Source organism: Phascolarctos cinereus, unplaced genomic scaffold (genome assembly GCF_003287225.1).
Source record: "Phascolarctos cinereus isolate Bilbo 61053 unplaced genomic scaffold, phaCin_HiC Scaffold_726;HRSCAF=1367, whole genome shotgun sequence".
In the NCBI taxonomy this organism is placed as follows: domain Eukaryota; kingdom Metazoa; phylum Chordata; class Mammalia; order Diprotodontia; family Phascolarctidae; genus Phascolarctos; species Phascolarctos cinereus.
The window spans coordinates 146,936,482-146,958,939 of record NW_027556098.1 but is presented as its reverse complement, the minus strand read 5'-3'; the positions used below and the strand labels follow the sequence as shown (position 1 = coordinate 146,958,939).

Genomic DNA, 22,458 nt, shown 5'->3' with positions numbered 1-22,458 from the left:
GAACATCTAGGAGCCTGTTATTATAGGGAACATAAAAGAAGTTTAAGACTTCACCTTAACGTCAAAGGCATTTCAACCACCCTGTGGATGTAGTACAATGTGTGCTGCAAAGGACAATGAAGTAAATATAGTCCTTGAAGAACTTCTCAAGATCTTCAAGTCTACCTGGACATTCCTTGATACTTGCTGACTTAAATATTAAGGTGAACTTAGCTAAAGAAGATGAAATCTATATTGGTTTTAGGGTTATATGGTTCATGATTTAGAAATGAAAGCAGCCAAACTAGGACTACTACTAGAAAGCCTCACAACTATCTTTCCTTCCTTCCTTCCTTCCTTCCTTCCTTCCTTCCTTCCTTCCTTCCTTCCTTCCTTCCTTCCTTCCTTCCTTCCTTCCTTCCTACCTTCCTTCCTTCCTACCTTCCTTCCTTCTTTACTTCTTCCCTCCCTTCCTTATTTTCTCCCTCCTTTTCTCTCTCTCTCTCTCTCTCTCTCTCTCTCTCTCTCTCTCTCTCTCTCTCTCTCTCTCTGTCTCTCTCTTTCTCTCTCTCTTTTTCTCATTAGGTCTTTCTATCTTGCTCAAGCTACAAGTGCAGCAGCTACTTGTGGTCCCAAACCCCACCATTAATTGGCACAAAAGCTCTGACCCGTTCTGTTCAAACTTGGACAAATTTGCCTCTGCTAAAATAGCCTGATACCCTATTCCCCAATCCTGAGGATACAGTGAAGAAGTATCACTACATTGATGCTGGACTTAGAGCAGTCACCCAATTAGTCTCTTAGTCCTACTTTAGCTCATAACTCCTGAATTCAATTAATCCTCCAATCTCAGCTTCCCCTAATTTCAAGGATTGCAAGATTGGGACACCACGCAAAACTCAGGTTTTCTTCCCAAAAAAAAAAAAGATGGAAGGTATTAGGTAAGCCTAGCTGTTCTGTTCCAGAACATTAACAACAAAAAAAGAAAAGAAAAGAAAAGAAAAGAAAAGAAAAGAAAAGAAAAGAAAAGAAAGGGCTTTCTTATATTTTAATCAACAACAAGTGACTTTTCTTGTACATGGGAGCCATTCTAGAATCAGTTATTTGTATGCATATTCAGATAATTGAACAATGAACAAAATCAATGACAAACTAGATGAAAAAATGCAGCATGAGAATACCTCTGTTTCAATCTGTTGAAATAAACAATCCTTGAAAAATAAAAAGGGAAACAGACAAAAATAAAGACACTGACTCTGATGATAAAAATTTCTTAGGGAAATTTAACAAATGGAAAATTATCATCACAACAGGTGACTAAAATAGCACAGAAAACATGTCAGTCAGGAAACACTTGATCTCTTTGCTAAGTGGAAAGACAAGGTAATCAAAACCAATTCAAATTTAGAGTATGAGCTCATCTGCAAAGCATGATAGGACATATACCTATGAGCCATATTACCTTAAAAACAAACAAAAACAGCAAGAGAGAGGGGAGCCTACATATGCATTGGTGTGAAATCTAGATAAGCTAGATTATTCCAAGAGCATTTGTCAATGAAATTAGAATGACAACAAATAGACATGTATAGTTTATCTGCCATCCTTTCTGTAGTGATATTATGTTGTCAGAAAGGATAGTTGAAGCACTATGCTTTCCAACTTTCCAACTTTGGTGATATGTGAAAGGGAAGTGGCAATGTCATTTATATACAGAAAAAATCCATGTCAGTGATGACAGTCATTTAAAAGCATTTAGGGATTAATTTTTAAGATATCCCAAGAATGGTAGGATTTATAGGATGGGCTCTGTCATTTTTAAAACATGTAGACCTATAACTTCTTAAATATGAGGACTTGCTGGTATAGAAACCTCCTCCAAAAATGTAGATGAGCATTTTTTTCCCTGTAATTTCTGGCCTTCAAGAGTTCCCTAGAGCACTGAAAGACTATCTGACTTGTCCAGGGTCATACAGTCCATTTGTGTCAAAGGCAACATTTGAAGTCAGATCCTCCTGCCTTCAAGGTTGACCTGAATTCTCTCTATGGATAGTATGACTAATGCAACAAATGAGAAGACATTGGCAACTCTCAGTGTATATGCCTACTGTATCACTTCTATAAAATCTTCATGAAAATGGTCTAAAACGCAGCAAAGGAATCCCTGATGAAAATTGTGGGAAGATATTAGGCAGGTTTTCCTAGGCAATTTTCTATGCGGACCTCATTTTCATAATCATACAATTTACTGAGAACTTGTATGTTACAAAGTCACACAATTTACTGAGAATTTATATTTTACAAAGGACTTCTGGAAACAATGATATCTCAACTATAGGAAACATAAGAGCTGTTGTGTCTGTTGTTTGTTGACTTGGCAGAACAAACTGAAACTCTAAAGCCTCTCTTCAAAGACAGCATCTCCCATGGATATTTTAAAATAATACAACATTCTATGACAGGCACAACTGTGGAGATAACTATTTAATTATGTGCTAAATAATGCATAAAATAAGGAAATATAAGCTCACCAAAGGTGTCAGTATTATGGAAGATGTTACACATAGAATTCAATTAGAAAAAGGCAGTGGATAGAGCTCAAGTTTATTTAGATTCTTCTATTTTAAGATGCCATTAAATTTATCGAATTGAGCCCCTGAATTCTCTATGACTTCCTTTATGAGATCCACGGCCATTCCAAAATGATAAGCTTGGCTATCCACATAAGAAAAACAAGGTGGTTGAAAAGTACATTAGTACATTTTTTTAAATTTTATTAATTTATTTTGATTTATCAACAATCACTTCCATATGCTTTTGAGTTGAAAATTTTTCTCCCCCCTCCCCCCCAAGATGGTGCACAATCTGATATAGGCTTTATATTTACATTCCTATTAAACAGATTTTCACTTTAGTGAAGTTGTAAGTAAAAATTAAAACCAATAGGAGGAACCATCAGAAAGATGAAACAAAACTCAACAGAAGGTGAAAATAAGTGATAGCGATTCAACTTCCATAGTTCTTTCTTTGGATGTGGACAGCATTTTCCATCCTGAGGCCTCTGGAGATGTCTTAGATTCTCGTAATGCTGAGAAGGGTTCAGTTTAACAATCTTAGTAATTGCATAACGTGGCTGTTATGGTGTACAAAATCCTCTTGGTTCTGCTCACTTCACTCAGCATCAGACCATATACGTCTTTCCAGGTTTTTCTGAAGTCAGCCTGTTCATCATTTCTTATAGCACAATAGTATTCCATTACATTCATATACCACAACTTGCTCAGCCATTCCCCAATTGATGGGCATCCTCTCAATTTCCAATTCTTTGCCACTACAAAAGGAGCTGCTATGAATATTTTTGTACATGTGGGTCCTTTCCGCATTTGTTTGATCTCTTTGGGATATAGCTCTAGAAGTGCTATTGCTGGATCAAAGGGCATGCACATTTTTGTAGCCCTTTGGGCATAGTTCCAAATTGTTCTCCAAAATGGTTGGATCATTTCACAACTCCACCAACAATGTATTAGTGTTCCAATTTTCCCACATCTTCTCCAACATTTATCATTTTCCTGTTTTGTCATGTTGGCCAATCTGATAGGTGTGATGTGGTACCTCAGAGTTGTTTTGATTTGCATTTCTCTAATCAATAATGATTTAGAGCATTTTTTCATATGACTATAGATGGCTTTAATTTCTTCATCTGAGAACTGTCTGTTCATATCCTTTGACCATTTATCAATTGGGGAATGGCTTGTGTTCTTATAAATTTGTCTTAATTCTCTATATATTTTAGAAATGAGGCCTTTATCAGAGAGACTGGTTGTAAAAATTCTTTCCCAATTTTCTACCTTCCTTCTAATCTTAGTTGCATTGGCTTTGTTTGTGCAAAAACTTTTCAATTTAATGTAATCAAAATTATCCATTTTGCTTTTCATAATGTTCTCTATCTCCTGTTTGGTCATGAATTCTTCTGTTCTCCATAGATCTGATAGGTAAACTATTCCTTGTTCTCCCAGTTTACTTATGGTATCAGCCTTTATATCTAAGTCATGAACCCATTTTGACTTTATTTTGGTATATGGTGTGAGATTTGGGTCTATGCCTAGTTTCTGCCATACTCTTTTCCAGTTTTCCCAGCAGTTTTTTTCAAAGAGTGGGTTCTTATCCAGAAGCTGAGGGTCTTTGGGTTTATCAAATAATAGATTACTATAGTCATTGACTACTGTGTCTTGCATATTTAACCTATTCCACTGATCCACCTCCCTATTTCTTAGCCAGTACCCAAGCAGTTTGATTGGTTGCTGCTTTATAATACAATTTAAGATCTGGAATTGCTCCACCTTCCCTGCATTTCTTTTCATTAGTTCCTTTGATATTCTGGACCTTTTTTTTTCCAAATGAATCTTGTTATTATTTTTTCTAACTCTATAAAATAATTTTTGGTAGTTTGATTGGTATGGCACTGAATAAGTAAATTAGCTTAGGTAGGATTGTCATTTTTTTATATTAGCTAGGCCTACCCATGAGCAACTGATGTTTTTCCAATTATTTAGATCTGATTTTATTTGTGTGAAAAGTGTTTTGTAATTGTGTTCATAGAGTTCCTGGGTTTGTTTCGGAGGTAGACTCCTAAATATTTTATAATGTCTACAGTAATTTTAAATGGGATTTCTCTTTCTATCTCTTGCTGTTGGGCTTTGTTGGTAATATATAGAAATGCTGATGATTTATGTGGGTTTATTTTATAGCCTGCAACTTTGCTAAAGTTGTTTATTATTTCAAGTAGTTTTTTACTTGATTCTCTAGGATTCTCTAAGTATATCATCATGTCATCTGCAAAGAGTGATAGCTTTGTTTCTTCTTTGCCTATTCTAATACTTTCAATTTCTTTTTCTTCTCTTATTGCTAAAGCTAAATTTCCAGTACAATATTGAATAACAGTGGTGATAATGGACATCCTTGTTTCATCCCCAACCTTATTGGAAATACTTCTAGCCTGTTCCCATTACATATAATGCTTGCTGAACATTTTAGATAGATGCTATTTATTATTTTAAGGAAGACTCCATTTATACCTACTTTCTAGTGTTTTTAATAGGAATGGGTGTTGTATTTTATCAAAAGCTTTTTCTGCATCTATTGAGATGATCATGTGGTTTCTGTTGGTTTTGGTGTTGATATGCTCAATGATGCTGATAGTTTTCCTAATATTGAACCAACCCTGCATTCCTGGTATAAATCCTACCTGGTCATAGTGTATTATTCCAGTGATAAGTTGCTGCAATCTATTTGCTAGTATTTTGTTTAAAATTTTTGCATCTATATTCATTAGAGAAATTGGTCTATAATTTTCTTTCTCTATTTTGACTCTTCCTGGTTTAGGTATCAACACCATATTTGTATCATAAAAAGAATTTGGTAAGACTCCTTCTTCACCTATTTTCCCAAATAGTCTATATAGTATTGGAATTAATTGTTCTTTAAATGTTTGATAGAATTGCATGTAAATCCATCTGGCCCTGGAGATTTTTTCCTAGGGAGTTCATCAATGGCTTGTTCAATTTCTTTTTCTGAGATGGGGTTATTTAAGTATTTTACTTCCTCTTCAGTTAATCTGGGCAATTTATATTTTTGTAAATTATGTATCCATTTCACTAAGATTGTCAAATTTGTTGGCATATAGTTGGGCAAAATAATTCCTAATTATTGTTTTAATTTCCTCTTCCTTGGTGGTAGCTTCACCCTTTTCATTCTTGATACTAGTAATTTGGTTTTCTTCTTTCTTTTTTTAATTAAATTAACCAAAGGCTTATCTATTTTATTGTTTTTTCATAAAACCAGCTCTTATTTTTTATTAGTTCAATAGTTTTTTTAATTTCAATTTTATTAATTTTTCCTTTGGTTTTCAATATTTCTAATTTGGTGTTTAGTTGAGGATTTTTAATTGTTCTTTTTCTAGTTTTTTTAGTTGTATGCCCAATTCATTAATCTCTCTTTTTCTATTTTATTTATGTAAGCATTTAGAGATATAAAACTTCCCCTAAGAACTGCTTTCTGCATCCCATAGTTTTGGTATGTTGTCTCATTATTGTCATTCTCTTGAATGAAATTATTGTTTGTTTCTATGATTTGTTGTTTGACCCAATCATTTTTTAGGATTAGATTATTTAGTTTCCAATTATTTTTTAGTCTATCTTTCCATGGCCCTTTATTACATATAATTTTTATTGCATCATGATCTGAAAAGGATGCATTTAATATTTCTGCCTTTCTGCATTGGATTGTGAGGTTTTTATGCCCTAGCACATGGTCAATTTTTGTGTATGTGCCATGTACTGCAGAAAAAAGTATATTTTTCTATCCCATTCAGTTTTCTCCAGAGGTCTATCATACCTAACTTTTCTAATGTTCTATTCACCTCCTTAACTTCTTTCTTGTTTATTTTGTGGTTAGACTTATCTAGTGCAGAGAGGGGAGGTTCAGGTCCCCCACTAGTATAGTTTTGCTGTCTATTTCTTCCTGTAACTCCCTGAACTTCTCCTGTAAGAATTTGGATGCTATACCATTTGGTGCATATATGTTTAGTAGATATTACTTCATTGTCTATGGTGCCTTTTAGCAGGATGTAGTTTCCTTCCTTATCTCTTTTGATTAGATCTATTTTTGCTTTTGCTTTGTCTGAGATCAGGATTGCTACCCCTGTCTTTTTTTACTTCAGCTGAGCATAATATATTCTGCTCCAGCCTTTTACCTTTACCCTGTTTGTGTCACTCTATTTTCAAATGTGTTTCCTGTAAACAACATATTGTAGGGTTATGGTTTTTAATCCATTCTGCAATCTGTTTCCATTTTATGGGAGAGTTCATCCCATTCACATTCACAGCTATGATTACTATCAGTGTCTTTTACTCCATCCTTCCCCCCCATTTATACTTTTCTTTCTCCTTTTTCCTTTGCCCCCTTCACTAGTGTTTTGCTTTTGACCACCGCCTCCTTCAGTTCCTCCCTTTTATTATCCCTTTCCCTTTCTTCCCCTTTACTCTTACTGCTTCTTCCCTCCCTTCTTTCCCCCCCTCCCTTTTCTTTCCCCTTTATCCTCCTACTGCCTGTAGGGCAAGTTAGATTCCTATACCTAACTGATTATGTTATGTCCTTCTTGAGCCAAATCTGATGAGAGTAAGGCTCAAACATACATTAGTACATTATTAACCAAAGCATGACATTTGGTTGGTTATGCAGATACAGAAAAATATAGATACAGATAGAGACATAAATATATAAAAGTAGGATACAGCTTCCTATATTCCTTCTCCACCAAAGTCCAAATTGTTATACTAGAGTAAGAGTAGGAGGAAGAAGTAGAAGTAGAAGCAAGGTCAAGGATGAGAGCAGGTAATATGTTGGATGAATGGTGCTTAGAGAATGATATTACCACTTTCTCACGTATTTGCTCATTTCCCAGAAACTTTTAAGTAAGAAGCTCTGACTCTTAAGGTATGTACCAGGAAGTCTCTAATCTCTTCTACCCTTGAAACTAGGGCTAGTGCTCAATAAATTTTTTAAATCAGCAAACATTGTTGTGAGTAGCTATTCTCCTCTATTTTAGCTCTTAAGTTCCTCAGCAGCCCAGTAGCCTCAAGCTGTCTACAAGATTCTCTTAGTCTTATATTGGGGCTGTTCATACAGAGAAATGTAGCCAGGACTCCAAAATGATCCCTTTCCCCACCATAAAATCCCTTTTCTCACAAGGGGAATATGCTCAAGTAGCTGACCCCAGGAAAAATATGATATACTAAGTTACACTAAGGGACAACAATATCTAAACGCTTCATCCCTCCCTTTGTGTATTTATACTTTACAAAGCACTTCTGGAAACAGCAATACTTTAACTAAAAGAAATAAATCTCTAAAGGTGGTAGTTCAGGCACTGTGAACAGACCAGAAAGGGCATTTACTAATTCCACTCAAAATATACTTTATAAGCAACCACCTGCTTTTCCTATTTCCACATAAGGCCTGCCCTGCCAGGGATCCTCAGAGGAAGCATCCATGAGTTGCAGGAGTGGATGCACAAGTTTTTTGCAATTAATTGGGTTCATGGGGCTAGCAGAATGAGGTCTTTATTCACCAAGAATAAGATAGAAAAATCTGAATTTCTGTGGCCAAAGCTGTCATTCTCCATAGCGGTCCTGCTGACAAAGTGAAGATGTTATCAGGGCCCCAGATGAGCATGCTCAAAGGGATCGCCAGGCTCAGCCCACAGGGCCAGGTCCTCAAAGGCACGATGACAACCCCCTACAGCCCACTTTCCTCTTCAAGAGGCCCCCTCCCAGGGCCTGCCAGCTCTTTGCTAACAAGCACTTACAGGCTCTGCCCTCCTGCCGCTCCAGCCCATTCAGAGCTGTGTTCAGCTATTCCATTAACACAGAGTAGGGGGGCAGACACCAAATGTGACAGAGGTGGTCAGTGAACTTCACATATACAGGTAATTCTCAAGATGAAGGGAGGATGGGACAAGTGCTTCCTCAGATAAGAGAGGATGTCTCTTTCTTATCAAACTATCATTATCTAACTTAAATAGAAGTTAAATAGAGGGTGACATTTCTGAGCAGGTGGAGATCACTCTGGGCTTCTGTTATCCCTTCTTCTCTCTCCTTTTCCTTATCTCTTTTTGCCTTTACACCCTTCCCTCCTCCTTCCACCCCTCTCCTACTCTTTTCTCTTGTCTTTCTCTACATTTCACCTCTTACCTCCATCCTTCCTTTACTCACCTCGCCTCTCCCCATTCTTCCTTTATGTTCTTCCTTCCTTCCTCCCTTCTCTTTTCTTTTTCTTCTTCCCTATTCTCTTTTCCCCATTGCCTTCTCTTTCCTTCATTCCATATTGTGGCTTATTTTTCCCAACTTAGTGCTTGTCCCAGACAGGACAGACTTTATGTATAAGGAAAGTAGGTGGTTGCCTACAATGTGTATATAAATGGCACTAGGAAACTCCCCCCTGTTGAAATGTGATGGTGGAAGCTCTATCCTCAGAGTCATTTCTTCTGTTTTTATTTTTTAGCAGTATTTTTTTCTTTCCCTAAACATTGCTTTTTTAAAGAAAATAAAATCCTCTTTTATTATCCTTATCATTCTGTAAAGTTTCAGCTTATTCTTGTACTTTTGTCTTCATGGAACTATTCTAACAGATTTATACCACTCTTTTGTATTTCTTCTTGGTTATCTTTTCTTCTTCCAAGGTATTAGAACTATTTTAAAATTTGATCCTAAGATTAGCTACTCAATCTTTGTATTAACCAAAATGAGAAGCTAATGGAGGGGGGAGGCATGTTTCTAAGACTAGTTCTAAACCACTGAAATGAAAACTTCCCAAATCTACATTAAACAACGAATGCGTTTGCTATTGCCATTGCCATTTCATTTTTGTATTTGTATCTGCAGCACCCAACTGCCTGGGACATAGTAGGTACTTAATAAATATATCTTGAATGAATAACATATCAGAATTATGCTGGATAATATCTGTCAATAATTAATAAAATAGATTGTCCCTCTGTAAGTGCTTCTGCTGCCAATGGTTTGTTCAATTCTGCTTGCTATAAAAGGGCTATTAGCCCCTAGAGCAAGTGATTTTTGAGCCTGGAAGAGTTATATGAAGAGTCAGTCTGCTAGAGGAGACAGGCTAAGTGGAATAAATTGTGCATGTGAAGGGGTTGGCCTTGGCAACAAGAAGGGCCACCTCATCATGTGACACAAGGGTGAAAGAGGGCATAATGGTAGATTGCATCTGGGTGATGTGAGATAAGGAGGAGGGGAGAAGAGGGAGCCCTGGGTGAATGGCCTCAATTTTTAATATAATATAGAAGGCAAGATTCTCAGCTAAGAGGGCAGGTGAAGGAGGAGCATGGGAGTTTTGATGAGGGTTTGAAAAGGTTTAGAAGAACCACAATAGAGACTGGTATAGTGAGTTAAAGGGAAGGGTAAAAGGACTGTCCATTTGTAGTGAGGGCCCAGATGAAGTCATGGAACATAAATTTGTGGTGGTCTCAGTCAAGATGGTTGAGTGATTCTTCTCCACCTTTGTTCAGCAGCACTTATGTAGGAGTGAAAGCAGCAGATGGTGGGAGCAATCTATGGCTGAGGCTTGGCAGAGCACAAGTGATATGTTAAGGGGGCAAGGGATACTATAGAGTTGAATTGGCTCGCCAAGGGACTAAGATGGAGAAAGGAGGAAGGTAGAGCTAGTGCAAGGCTGATGTCAGGGAGAGAAAAGAGGAGTTGAGTGATTAGATATCATGGTGTGGACAAACAGCAGGGTTTGAAAGACAGAAGGGAAAGTAGAATGCCAGTAGACTATGATCAGATTAGGAGATTTCATAATTCCATGAACATGGAGGTGGTACAGAACTTTTAACTGTTTCTCACTAGAAAGAGCAGAGAAACACTGCTTGACATCTACTGAAGGATGTGTTTCATTAGGATGAAGTTTGTCTTCAAGGTGACTTGGTTGGCTCAGACTCCTAGGAGAACCATTTCATCAGACAAGCTCTCCTTATGTTTAAGCCTAAAAAAGAGATATACCAAAGCTTCTTAGGCTTTTTTTTTTTTTGCTTTCTACCTTTCTTCCAGATAGCTTCTGAGAACATAGCAAGTGTTGGGGAAAGATATTAGGCAGGTTTTTGGGAAGGGCCCTTCTTAGAGCAGAATAATATGGCAAATATCATGTGCTTGAGTCCACATGGCCTGACAGGAGAATTCCTCAGTAATATTAAAGGCCTGACCTAGGCTTTGGAGAGAAAGTGGTATAAACTCTCAACCTCAGGTAAATATGGACAGAAATAATACGTAGCTGCATCCCAACTATTCTTGAAGGTTTCTTCTCTAGGTGCCCCAAGTTCAAGAGTTCCAGAATCTGTTCTTCTATCCAAAGAAAGGGGATTTTCTAGTCAGCTTAATTTCAGAATCCAACATTCTAGCTAGAGAAAGGTGAATTTCCCAAAAAGCACCCATTTTGTGAATTTGGGGAGCCAACTTTCTATCCAGAGAAGGGGAAATTTGTGGGCAGCACACCTCTTAGAGAGATTAGAGAATTTTGTATGTGTTTCTCAGTGCTAGTAGGAATAGTTATGTGACTAAAGCTATACCATAGAAGAGAAAGAAGTGCTGAGCTTACCATCTGCTATTACCATGAGTTATTCCCATGACATGGGAATATTGGATTGGGGAAAAGGGTTGACTGTCCAATAGCCCCCAAGTTCCTCCTGAGGAAGCTCTTCCCCTTTTTGGATATCTCTGTCAGGATTTTCCACCCCCAAAAAAATATTTTGCCTCCTTGACATTTCTAGTAATGGCTTCTGGTTCTGCCTTGTGGTAGCAAACAAAACAAAAGTTAGGCTTGCTGCAGAAGATGGGATTTTAGTCGAGACTTAAAAGAAGCCAGAGAGATCAGTAGTCAAAGCAGAGGAGGGAGAGCATTCTAGGCATGGGTGGCAACAAGAAAAAAATGCCCAGAATTGAGATATAGAGTATCTTGTTTGTGGAACAGCCAAGAGGTCAGTTTCAATGGATAGAAAAGAGTATGTGTTGGGATGTAGGGTACAGAGCACACACTGAAAAAATGCTTCTTCACTTGACCTGATGACTTGACTTGACATTAACTTTTCCTATTATGCCACAAAAGCTACTAAAAGATTCTGGATTCGTAGCCATCATTTTAACCAGGATCAGGAGTCAAGAGGTATGGTAACTTTGGACAAGTCTCTTTGTTTCCCTTACTCATCTACACACTGATGGGGTTAGTCTGGATGGAAACATTAATGATTCACAGTTTTATATAGTACTTGTAGGATCACAAAGTATTTTTCCCAGCAAGGCAGACAAAGAAATAGGCTTCCTGAGAATAAATGCTTACACTTGAAATGAAAGGAGGGAGCAGTTGGTCAGGAATGGGGTAGAGAGAGGACATAGTATGCTGCAAAGGATGGTGTAGCTCCTAAATGTCAGAGGCAGGATACAAACTTCACTTTACTGATTGTTAGTCCAGGGCTCCATTCATTTACTATGCCTTTTGACTTCTTAGATATAGCTTTCAAATTCCTTCCAACTCTGACATTTTCTCTGCTCCAGTAGATTCTGAAAGTATATGTGGCAAGTAGCTCTTGGGGTTCCCTTCCCAAAAGCCAAATGGCCGTGGTTGGTTTTTCTATCTGTTTTCTTCATTCCATCCATTTCCTATTTGTCACCTTCCTCTCTCTTCTCTAGATGCTCTGTAGCTGCTTCACATTCTTTTGAAAAGACAATGACCCAAGCTGAACCCATCTGTTTGTCCAGTGCCTTTGGCTCTATCACTCCCTTTCTGGGGTTATCCAGACCACTAACTGGATTCAAAAGCCCAGATCAGTAAGGTACTCAGGGTCATTTTTTGACCCACACTTTTCTCCACCTGGTGAAGGATTTCACATAAACCTGAACTGTACAACCTAATATGCGAGTGCCCAGCGCTTTTCCCCCTTCAGATTTTGAGTATGAGGCGGGAGGAAGGAGGAAAGAGGGCAAGAGAAGGGGACTGAAGGCAGAAGAGCTAGCCAACTCACACCTCACTTATTTTTAAGTAGCCCATGTGGTTTCACTTTGCACCCACTTTTCCAGTGGGAGTCTCCATGTTAGCACCTGGAGACACCTGTTTTCAATTAGCCCAACTGTTTCCCTCAGAAATAATACCCCTGAAAAGATGGGCCCACTGTCACTTTCCCCTCAACCAGCCCAGGTCAACCAGCTTTATCTTCTTCATCCAGACCAGTGGGCAAAATATTAAGGCCTTGCTGTGCTAGAGATGAGTTTAGGGACTAGGGAGATGGGGGTGGGAGGTCAGGAGAGAGGAGGAGATGTGGAAGGCTGCATTGAGAAATGGCTGCACCACACAAGCCTCCCCTTCTGACCTGGCAACACCTGAAGACCTTGTGTCCGCCTGACAAGTAGATTTTTTACATTCCTCAGTGTCCACGCCAGTACAGAAACGGAAAGGGCTGCCCATGGGGCCCCAGAGGGCACTGGGGTTTGCAGAGGTCACCTTTTTTTGGGATCTGGCTGAATTTCATGGTTGCAGTTGCTGAGGATGATTTGCTGGAGGATTCCAGCAGTCCACAGCTACCTGCTGGGAGGCCTCACCCAGCTGGGGAAAGTCTGCCAGTTGCTCTGTGGAGCCTTCAATAACATTAGAAAAACAAAACAATCCCTCCCCCCACATCCACTACCTTGAGATTTCTTCCTTGGTTCATTTGATTGACTGAAAGTAAATTACTTACTCTCACATCTTTGGCAGGAGATTGAACTTCCAATATATGGCTAACAGTTCTCAGTCCTAATATAGGAAAGGAAAAAGAATGGATTTTTTTAAATTACAAGGGCACATTCTTATTCTAATTTGAAAATGAATGCATTGATCAGCACCTGTGATTGGCTTCCCACTCCCTTCATCAAAATGTACAGGGTGGAACGGGGACAGATTTGCAGTTGTGGTTCTGAAGAGAAATTAATACGGTTCTTTTCTTTGTTCTTTGTTTGGAGGGGTCCCCAAGTATAGGACCTTCAGCTCAAATGGGTTGCTCTCTCCCTCTTGTCTTCATTTTTACAGGGCCTTGACAATAGCAAATGCTTAATAAATGTTTTCTGAAGGATATAGCTTTAGAGCTGGAATGGATTTAGAGACCATCCAGTCCAACTCCTTCGTTTTACAAAGTGGCAGAGGTGAGATTTGAACCAGGGTTCAAATTCAATAGATTTTTTTCATTGTACCTTCATTTTTTAAAAAAGTGATTTTATTCTCCTTTAGTCAAGCTTGATTTCTTTTCTGATGCTAGCCCAGCAAGGGTCTGTGTCATGGTCTAGAAACCTTTCATACGCACATCCCAAAAAAAAACACAAAAAATTATAAGGGTTGAATTCTGAATAACCTTGAATACCAGGTTAAATAGGGAACCAATGCAGGTCTTTAAGTAGGGAAGTGACTTGATTATAGAGTTAGAGACTTTAAAGATCCTCTATTGCCTATTCCAGTCATCTCATTTTATAGCTGAGGAAATGAAGGTCCAGAGAAACCACTCCACTTGAAGTCAGGGCACACAAATCAGATTCTTCCTCTGCTCCTCTCCTATGTGCCATTGGTATTGGGCAAATGTCTTCCTCTCTCTGGCACTCTGTAACCTCATCAATAAAATGAATGAGTTGAACCAGATCATTCTCTAAGGTCTCTTCTGTCTAGAAATGTCATGGTCCTCTAAGTGACTTTCGCAAGGCTACAAAGTAAATTAGCACCAAGTGTCCAGGAGTCAATTGGAAGCAGCTCCCAATTGTTAGATTTTCAGGATCAGCATTTATGCTTTGGAAATCAGCACACATTACACTCGGGCCCGAGTTATTGTTTTGGTAATTGTTTAGACTTAAGGAAGTGACGAGAAAATGTTAACAATGAAAATTAAGCAGGAATTCCATGCTTTTTTTTTCCTCAGAAAGCTAGTTGTTAAACGTTTACCAGCACACCCTCATCTGTACTGTGGCTTGATGAGCATAATGCTTTGTCTGCCATGGAAACTTAATAAGTTTGCTGAGTTGAACTGAATTGAGTCAGTGTAGGATAGCTATCCCTTGGAAATATGACTTTTACCACAAAATATAACAACTATAGACCCATGCTACATACGAAGTGTCAGTGCTAAGTTGAAGGGCAGTCACTGCAAGGGCAGTGATCTTTACAGCATTGGCAGCAACACACCCAAAGTTCCTCTGGTACATTTCTGATTTGCATAGTAATGTACCTTACAAAAATCCTTTACCTTTCGGTGAGTTAGGCTCTCTCTGCCCCAGGCCTGTCTCTGGTTCTAAACTCTCTTCTATTGTCTTTTGCAACATTGAGAGACAGGGTTGAGGTGAGCATGGTTGTTCAATAAATATTGTTTAAGCCTCAACTATCTAAGTACATCTGGGAGATTCTACTCTTTTCCTGAGTCTAGCTGGGAAGAGAAAACTGATAGAGACAGTTTGGGGAAATGGAAAGACCACTAGAGTTTGAGTCAGAAGATATGGGGTCCAAGTCTGCCCCAGAACCCAGCTCGGCCCGTTATTGTGTGGTGGTGAACAAGGCACTTCCCAACTCAGCTATATAATAAAGGGTTTCAAATAGGCAAACTACAATGTTCCTTCCAGCTTGAACATTCTGTGATTCTAAATAAGAAATCAAATAACCAAAACAGAAGATTTACATGACAACTTATATCAGTAATAAAAGAGAGTTCAGGACATTGTGAATGGCATGGACAAAGAGTTCTCCAGGAGTTCGAGGGAGGGTCATATCACTTTAGGATGGGTTAGTCAAGGAAAGCTTGGGATCATAGGACTGGAGATTTAAGGCTGGAAAGGATATTCAAGGTCATCTAGCCTAACCTTCCTTTTTGACAAACGAGGAAAATGGGGTTAAGTGATTTGTCCAAGGCCTACTTAAATCCTCGCCTAGACTACATTTCAGCCATTTGCTATCTTCATGTCTTTGGGAGTGGTGGCAGAGGGAGGAGGGGAAGTAGGGCTCAATTAGTTATAGGTTGAATTAATTCACACACTCTGTTACTTCTTACCTCTCAGCACTTCTCCCAGTTGCACAGAGATCAGGCACAGCTGTACTTTCTTCGAGGGGCTCCATTTTCCCCATCAATGTCTTTATAATATTGTTATGCTGTATACCCTGGTGCTCCAGCAGGGTCTGTCAGCAAGGATGCAAGGTGACAGGAATTGATTCTATGCAGCATTCAAAGTTTGGGAAGTAGGGATCCCAGCAGACTGTGAAGTCATCAACTCATGCCACAATTGGATTCAGCCACCAGGATCAAGCATTGTGGAGGACAGGGTAGGGAGGGAAATATCATCTGCCCACCGAGGCTGACTGCTCTGACAACCATGCACCTCGCATCTGCACTGGCATTTTCCTGGTCGGCTTCCTTGGATCGTAAAGGGTCCCAGACAGGCTGCAGGTGTCAGCAGCCATGCTAGGAACCGTGTGAATGTTTAGTGACACTGATTTGCCAACAGATGTTTTTGTGCCTTAGTAAGAGCTGACTTAACAAGTCAGCTCACAGCTGGCCCATGTTGGCTATGTAAGGGGGACCAGAGTAAAGGAAGCACAGGACTGGTCTGTTATATTTCCAGAGGTGTTTCTGAGTCCCTGATACCTGAGAATTGGAGAGCAAATTAGACTACCACAGGGTACCTTGGTAGGTTAAAGGAAGTCAGGAAAGGCTTGTCTAAAACTGCAGTAGGGTTATATGATCTTGGAAAATCCAAAAATGGAGGGAGCCATGTGGGTTGTGGAAGAATGAGGGCCAGGAAGGGGAGATAGCAAAACTATTGGAAGATCTACTAAGTAGATGGGCCGCATTAAAATGTTCCTGGATTGCTTTATGTACCCAAACCCCACCTTGGCTGCAGATTTATTCTTGGGGAGTTACATCACTAAGTAAGAGGACAGAATAAAAATTAAAATATTTAATGGAGAAGTTATAGCCTCTGATTATTCCTCAGTGGAAATTGCACTGGTCTGGCAATCAGGAGAGCTCATAGTACTCGCTTTGCCACTGGCTAACTGTGTGACTCTGGGCAAGCTGATTCTTCTCAGTTTCTTCATCTGTAAAATGGGAGGGGAGGGAATGCTGGGTTTGATTAAGGGTCCTTGGATCTGTAAAAAGATTTTTAGGGAGTATATGAACTTGAACAAGAAAAAAAATTCCATATCTATTTTCACAAACATTTGATTTGTTTTTAGCTTTATGTATTTTATTTTATGAATTTAAAACAATTATTCTGAGAAGGAACCCACAGGTTTCACCATTCTCCCAAAGGATCCGTGACACCAAAAAGGTTAAGAACTCCTGGATTGGAGGATCTCTAAGAGCCCTTCCAATTCTAAGTAGCTACTTAACCAAGCAACGAATCAACAAGAGGTACAAGAGACAGAACAAAAGTCATAAGATGATACATTTAGAGCTGGAAGCAACCTCAGAGTTCTGCCCTCAAGGAGTTTGCATTCTATGCAAACAACATAGAGTATATAAGTATATATAATACAGTTACAAGACAATTTGTGTAAGGGAAATACTTGTAGTTTGGGGGAATTAGGAAAATTTTCATGTAGAAGGTGGCCTTTGAGTAGAGTCTTGAATGAAACTAACAGCTCCAAGAATTAAAAGTGAGGACATTCTAAGAATGCGGTGCGGTGAGAATAGCAGGGGAGATGGTCTGTGCAAGAAGACTAGGGGTCCAAGATCAGTTTATTTATACTTCCCATCAAGGAAAGCAAATACATTCTAAATATCCTTCTACAGTATCTCCTAAGTGTCTTTTAAGGGAAAAAAAAAGATATAACAAACCAAATGAAGATAGCAATTTTATCACCACCTGTAATCTGAGTGCCTATTAAGTACCCCAAGAGGTAGCATGATGTAATGGGGGAAGCATTGGATTTGGAGTCAGGGGACAGGGGTTCAAATCCCAGGTCTACTGTTTAGTAGCTGGATGACCTTGGGTGAGTTATTCAGCCTCAATTTTCTTCCTCATGAAAGAAGAGGGTTGGACACAATGATTTCAAGGTTCCCTTCTAGTTCAGAATCCTATGATCCCATGATGCTCTGAAAAATCTATTCATTGAGGCTCATCTCTTCCAATCAATTCCTACAAAGCCACACTCTGGTTATTATTGGTCATGTTCAGAAAGGATAAGAAAAAGAGCTAGGATGCATTCCTAGCCTGAGATTTCAAAGGCTCAATTGTCATGAAAAAAAGCATTTCTGTATGGCCTCTTGCAGCATCTTCCCATCCTGAAAGCTCCTCTTAAATTGCTACACACACACACACACACACACACACGGCAAACAAGATCACAGAGAACCTACCCAAGGTATAGGAGACTCTGTGGAACCTGATTTGAAGGGAGCAGAGGCCTATATAATCTTTGATTTGTAAGGAGGGAGGGACATAAAGTGCAAATACCACAACAAAGGAGATACCAGGAAAGAGGAAGAGAGGCAGAGAGCCCTGCATTTGTCAGGCATATGGTAGACAGAGCCAGGCCACGGCACTCAGAAATGAGAATTCCTCCTGGGGAATTCTTGCAAAAGCACCAGACTGAAAAAGGGAATCCGAGGGGGGAGGGAGAGAATGCAGTGGCAAGTGACCGCCACAGAGCAGAGGGGACAATGTGCTGTAGTCTAGGAAAGCCAACAGGTTTCTCCCGATAACGCAAAAGGTGCCAGTGGGGAAAGAGATTTGAAGTGGCACATGTGCTTGAGAGGGATAAATGTGAGCTTTTGAGAAGGAATCCAAGCAACAAAGAGTGGAAAATAATGTGGCTCCTTCTGATAGAGGGAGGGGCAGTGGGGGATTCCTGTCGTACAGACTGCCAAGAATGTAGAGTATATTAAATCAGGGCTGTGGACAAAGAGGCAGTTTAATATCAGGCTGCTATCAATGACAGCAGAGGGGACATCCTTAGCACCATCACCGCAGAGGGATCTCACCACCGAGGCTCAGGAATAGCAAAGGAAAAAAAAAATCTTATTCAGGTTTTGCAGTCCTTAAGCTCCTGTTGTATGGGGGTGGAGTGGAGGAATACAGAAGAGAGAAGGATGAAGGGGGAAGGAGATTCTGGAGTCAATCAGAAAGAAGCTGGGAGAGAAATCTGTAAGATAAGGTTCTAATGTTAGCCGGCTCTTAAGGCAGTATTCGTTGGTTAGCAATAGCTGACATTTGCATGATATTTTCTGTTTTTCAGTGAACTTTTTTTCCTGCTACCTTATTAACAGATTCGGAGTTGGAAAGGGACCTTCATAATCATTTAGCCCAGTCCCATTATTTTATAGATGAGAGATCTGAGGCCTGATACTTGTCCAGGAGTACACAAGTTATAAATTAGGAGAGCCAAAAATGAACTCAGGTCATAAGAGCCCAGATTTAGTTGAATTTTTACTGTAACATATTGTTGTTCAACAAGAGTTGATGAATAAATATGGAAGGGAGGGAGAGAAAGAGGAAGGAAGGAAAGAAGGAAGAAAGGAAGGAAGGAAGGAAGGAAGGAAGGAAGGAAGGAAGGAAGGAAGGAAGGAAGGAAGGAAGGAAGGAAGGAAGGACAGAAAGAAAGAAAGAAAGAAAGAAAGAAAGAAAGAAAGAAAGAAAGAAAGAAAGAAAGAAAGAAAGAAAGAAAGAAAGAAAGAATTTTTAAGCACTTAGATGTCAAGTGCTACTAAGCTCTGAGAATGCAAGTAAGCACTTAATAGAAAACTTGTTGACCAGCAGATACAGAAATGAAATAGTCTGTACTGTGAAGGAAAGTACTTTCTAATGAGGAAGACAAGGAATATTGGAAAGTTAAGCTTCAGTCAGTTAACAAGCATTTATGAACTGCTTGCTGTGTGCTGGGCACTGCGCTGAACATCGGGGATATACAAAAAAGATCAAAACCAATGCCTGTTCTCAAAGAGATCATAGTATAATTAATGAAGGAGAAAATATAAATACAGTTATGTCACATATATATATGCACATCTACATATATCATATCAGTATAAATAAATATAAATCTATAAATATAACATGTGAATATAAATATAACATATAAATTAATATATAGACATGTGTATATATACATACATGTGTATATGTAACATTAAGAGGGATTGGGAGGAGGAGGAAGAGGAGGAGGAGGAGGCCCAACTTGCCCCAGGTCTCACAGGTAATGATTATGAGACCCATGTCCAAGCAGTGCACTTTCCATGGTACTGCACTGTGTTGGTAAACTTTGGCTCAGGTCCAGGCCCTGCCACTCACTACCTGTGTGACATTGTTCTCATCACTTCATTGCTCTAAGTTTCAGTTTCTTTATCCATAAAATGCATGAAAGGTTTGCAAAATTCATTGCCTATATTATCTCATTTGATCCTCACAACATTCTAAGGTAGGTGATATTGGACATGGGTCTGATAATCATTGCCTGTGAGACCTTGGGCAAGTCATTAGACCTCCCCAGAGCCTATTTCCTTATCTGTCAAAGGGGGAAAGGAGTCAGACTTGATGACTTCTGAAGCCTCTTTCAGTTTTGTATCTATTATAATATGATTCAAAATTCAGTGATCTTTCTGCAATACCATGTTGCCTCATAAAACTTATAGTACCTGGTGGTGCAATGGATACAGCATAGGGCATGGAGTCAGGAAGACCTGAGTTCAAATCTGGCCTCATACTTACTAGCTGTGTGACCTTGGGCAAGTCAGCTAACCCTGTTTGCCTTAGTTTTCTCAACCATAAAATGAGCTGGAGAAAGAAAAGGCAAACCACTCTAGTACCTTTGCCAAAAAAAACCCCAAATGGGGTTCAGAGAGTCAGACACAACTAAAAAAATGACCAAACAACATTTCCAGACTATATCCCATCCCCAAACCAGGCAGGTCCAACACTCTGAGATCAGACCTGTTCAGGGTGGTATAATTTGCAGGTTAGAAGAGACATTAAAAGTCAGTCTACCCTCCAATTGTATGTAAGGATCCTCTCTACAGAACCCCAAATAGGTGATCTAACCTCTGCTTGCACACCTGCAGTGTTCTGTGAATGGGGAATCCCTTACCTCATAAGGAGATCCATTCCATTTACTGACAGCTTTCATTATCAGGATACCACCAAAGTCTCTCTTCCTAACTTGTTCTCATTTTTCCTTGTTCTGCCCTCTAAAGCAACAGAGAACAAATTAGCTACTCAGATATGGCATCCTTAGAAATACACACCTTTTCCAGGGTTTAACTAGGCTCACTCATTTACGCTACACATTTCAACTAAGAAATTCTATGGCTCATTAAAGACATGGATCAGAATTCTCTAAGAAGGAAAGAAATTGGTACTTCTAAATTGTGAAATTAAGATTCTAGACCAGGGGCCACACTTGAGGACCAAGAGGTCCACATGTGGCCTTGAGGTCACAGGTCCCCCACTTCTGGTCTAGACTAAGACTCCAAAAATCTTCCAATGTAACAATATCAAACTATTTCTTCATCCCCTCACAGCTGGTTTGGGAAGAATAGAAAAATGAGTAGCATTTGTGTGAAAAAAAAAAACACTCAGCAGCAGGACACTGTATTTCAATTCTGTTTAGGAAAAAAAAAGTTATGGGAGATTGAAGGTGGGGCACAGATATAAAGCTTAGATGAGAGATAATCCTTTCCTACATGGAACTTACAATCTAATAGCTCCACACACATAATTAATTCTTATAATATGAATTCATATATCACAAACTTGTTAGGCAGGTTATATGAAAAAAAAAAGGAGGAAAAGGTCATTGTCAATTGGTGGGATTGTGGAAAATTTCCTAGGGGAAGAGAAATTTAAGTTGGACATTAAAAGATAAGTAAAATGTTAACTGGCAAAAGTAGGTGGGGGCAGGGAAAGGCATAATGTTCCTGGAAGAGGGGAAGCCGAGCAAAGACTCTAAGGCAGGAAGCACGGGGCATGTTGGAATGTAGAAACAACTTTGTCTGGCTGGATCATAAAGTATATACAAATCTGAGATCATTATAAGATCAGAGGTTTAGAGCCAGAAGGGGTCATCAGTATTATCTAGGCCAACCTTCAGATTTTACGAATGAAGAAATTAGCACCTAGAGAAAGAAGCTAAGTGATTTTCTCCCCAAGGTCTCCCCCACAAGAGCTAGTAAATGGCTGAATCAGAATTTGAACTTAGGTCCTCTGATTCTAAATCCTATTTTGTTATACTGTCCTGTTCCTTCATTACTAGGGCCACCTTAAGCCTCAAAGTCCCTACAGCGGAATAGATGGGCTTATGTTAGCTAATCTGTCAGGTCCTTTCAACTTCTTTAATTTCAACTTTCAACTAATTAATATTCTACATTCTTATGAATGACCCTGATGAGGTAGGAGGGAAGAGGTGGTGGGAAAAAAGTCTGTGGTGTCATGTTCCCACAAAAGTCTGCTTTTTCCTCTGAACCACCGCACTGTCAACATCCTTCTAGATCTCAGACTCTCAGAGCCTTAGATTGGGCAGGGGCTCCTTCAGGGGCCAAGCAGTCCAATCCTCCTCTGTAGCACAAATCATCTCTACAACATTCCCATCAGCTGCCGCTAGGATACTGTTAGGAGAAGAGAGTTCACTACTTTATGAGGCAATCTATTCTATCATAGACAGCCTTAGTCATTAGAAAGAATCTGCACATTTCACCCTACAATCATAGGCAGTCTCATAAAAGTATGTTCAGTTGTTTTCAGTCATGTCTTACTCTTTTCATGACCCCATTTGGGGTTTCTTGACAAAGATGCTGGAGTGGTTTGCCATTTCCTTCTCCAGCTCATTTTACAGATGGAGAAACTGAGGCAAACAAGGTTAAGTGACTTGTCCAGGGTCACATAGCTAGTAAGTGTCTGAAATGGGATTTGAACT

At 39.3% G+C, this 22,458-nt stretch overlaps 1 pseudogene; it reads right to left on the bottom strand.

The window, feature by feature from the left end:
- Positions 1 to 12,816: 12,816 nt before the first annotated feature.
- Positions 12,817 to 22,458, bottom strand: part of LOC110198565 (cleavage and polyadenylation specificity factor subunit 6-like) — a 41,441-nt pseudogene continuing 31,799 nt past the window's right edge.